Raw genomic sequence first — 3101 nt, forward strand, 5'->3', positions numbered from 1 at the left:
TGTCTTAGAATGATGAAATATGTAGGGTCTCGCCTAACTTGCCTCAAAATGATGCAATGGATAGGGTCTCACCTTCCCTGTCTCAGAATGAGGCAGTGTGTAGGTCTCACCTGCCTTTTCTCAGAATGATGCACTAGTATAGGGTCTCACTTACTGGTGTGGGACAATGGTCTATATTCTGTCAATTATATTTTAAATAAATGTTGATTGGCCAGTAGCCAGGCAGAAAGTATAGGCGGGACAACCAGACAGAAAGTAGAGGGGGGTCAATGAGAACAGGAGAATTTTGGGAAGAGGAAAGATTGGTCTTCCGTCCTGGCCCAGCCACAGAAGAAGCAAAATGTGACTGCCTCGCTAAAAAAGGTATTGAGCCATGTGGCTAACGTAGACAAAAAATAATGGGTTAATATAAGTTTTAAGAATTAATAAGAAGTCTGAGCTAATGGGCCAATCAGTTTATAACTAATGTAGACATCTTTGTGATTTCTTTGGGACTTAACATTTGTAGGGACTGGGCAGGACAGAAACCTCAGACAACAACATACCTTATCTCAGGATAATGCAGCGTGTAGGGTCTCACCTGCCATGTCTCAGAATGATGCACTGTGTAGCATCTCTCCTGCCTTGTCTCTGCATAAGGCAGTAAGAAGGGTATCACCTGCCTTGTCTCAGTATGATACAATGTGTACAGTCTCACATGCTTTGTTTCAGAATGATGCTGTGTGTTTGGTCACAACTGCCTAGTCTCAATTCAATGATACAGCGGGTATGGGCTCATGTGCCTTGACTCAGGATGAAGTGGTGTGTGGGGTCTTGTTGGGGGCCAGTCTCGACAAGATTACTTTTCTTCCAGAGTGGAGGCGTAGGAATCTAGAAATATAGTAAAGAATACAAAAATAATAAAACACAGAAACACATAGGATAGTATCAGAAGGGTATTTCAGTAAGTACTTAAAATTCATCCATGTTTAATTTCCAGCAAGTTAATATAACCCTGATTTCAGAAGATAGAGCAGAACAAAAAGACTGCATTAACATACAAATTGAAAGTCACTGGGTACAGTCCTCATTCAGGCCCTTGACTCTTACCTAACAAACCACTCCCTAGGTGGATTCCCAAGTTATTTTCATAAAGAGAACAAGAACCTAGTCGGTTCCTTAGACTTTTGTTTTAGGTAGTAACAGACTACTTCCCTATTTCAGGAACACAAAGTCTGACAACTAGCCACACCTGTTTACAGTACCCTTGAGAGAGAGCAGAACTCTGATTTACACCGATTTACAACTAGATAGGACCTTTGTCTGAGTTAGAAGCACAATAATCTTGAACTAAAAGCAAGTCCCCAAACTCTCTGACCTTTGCCCTCTTTGGGCCTCCACAGGGTTTTACCTGTCTTTTGTCTGAAAATGATGTATTCTGTAGTGTCTCACCTGACTTGTTTCTGAATGATGCAGTGTGTATTATCTCACCTGCCTTTTCTCAGGATGATGCAGTGTGCAGGATCTCAATGGCCTTGCTGTTTAAAGATGATGCAGTGTACAGTGTCTCACCTGCCTCGTCTTCAGGTGAGGCAGTTTTTACGGTCTCACTTGGCTTGTATAAGGATGAGGCACTAAGTACGGTCTCCCATACATTGTCTCAGCATGATGCATGTGTAGGGTCTAACCTGCCTTGTATTCACAGGATGATGCGGTGTGTACGGTCTCATCTGCATTGTCTCAGAATAATGCAATGTGTAGGGTGTAACCTGCCTTTTCTCATAATGATGAAGTGTGAGGGGTCTCACCAGACTTGTTTCAGAATGATACAGTGTGCAAGGTCTCACCTACCTTGTTGTCTCAAGATGATGCAGTGTGTACAGGCTCACCTGCCTTGTCTGTGAATGATGCAGCCTGTGAGTTCTCAACTGTGTTGTCCCAGAATGATGCCATGTGTAGGGTCTAACCTGCCTTGTCTCTGAATGATGTAGTCATGTATAAACTCATCTGACTTATTTCAGGCTGACACAGTGCGTAGGGTCTCACCTGTTTTTTTTTTCCTCAAAATTATGAAATTTGTATTGTCTCATCTGCCTTGTTTCAGAATGATGCAGTGTGTATTGTTTCACCTGCCTTGTCTCAGGATGAAGTTTGTAGTGTCTAATCAGACTTGATTCAGAGAGATGCAGTGTGAAGGGTCACACCTGCCACATTGCAGAATGATGTAGGGTGTAGAGTCTCACATGCTTTGTCTCAGAATGATGCCGTATTTAGGGTTTCACCAGCCTGATGTGAGAACGATGCAGTGTTCTGGGTTTCACCTGCCTTGTTATCTCAAGATGATGAAGTGAATATGGTCTCACTTGCCTTTTATAAGGATGAAGTACAGTGTATGGTCTCACATACCTTGTATCAGGATGAGGCCATGTGTAGAGTCACACCTGCCTTGTTGCAGAGTGATTCATTGTGTAGATTCTCACAGGTCTTTATTAGAATGATCCAATAGTGTAGGGTTTCACCTAGCTTGTCTCAGAATATTGCAGTATTTACGGTGTTACCTGCCTTGTCTCAAGATGATACAGTGTGTATGGTGTCACCTGCCTTGTCACAAATGGGGCAATGTGGGGGTCTCACATGCCTGGTGTCTGAATGATGCAGTGTGCAGGGTTTCAGAATAATGCAGTATGTAGTGCCTCACCTGTCTTCATTAAAAATGAAGCAGTGTGTAACATCTCAACTGCTTTGTCTCAGAATGATGCAGTGTGTATGGTCTTACTTGCCTAGTTTCAGAATTATACAGTCTGTAGGGTCTCACCTGCGTTTTTCAGAATGATGCAGTACACAGTATCTCACCTGTCTTCTCTCAGAATAAAGTGTTGCAGAAAAGGCTGCTTGTTTTTCCTGGACACCCAGCTAGCTCAGTCAGTAGAGTATGACACTCTTAATCTCAGGTTTATGGGTTTGAGCCTTACGTTGGGCACCAATTGTTGCAAGATGGGGCTACTTGTTTGTCCTGGCCATCCAGTTAGCTTAGCCTTGAAATAACCACACAGAAATTGTAGTAATTAATTTGCTGTTTGGCCCATTAGCTCTAGTTTCGTATTGACTAATCTTATATTAAT

Source organism: Microtus ochrogaster, unplaced genomic scaffold, assembly GCF_000317375.1.
Source record: "Microtus ochrogaster isolate Prairie Vole_2 unplaced genomic scaffold, MicOch1.0 UNK176, whole genome shotgun sequence".
In the NCBI taxonomy this organism is placed as follows: Eukaryota; Metazoa; Chordata; class Mammalia; order Rodentia; family Cricetidae; genus Microtus; species Microtus ochrogaster.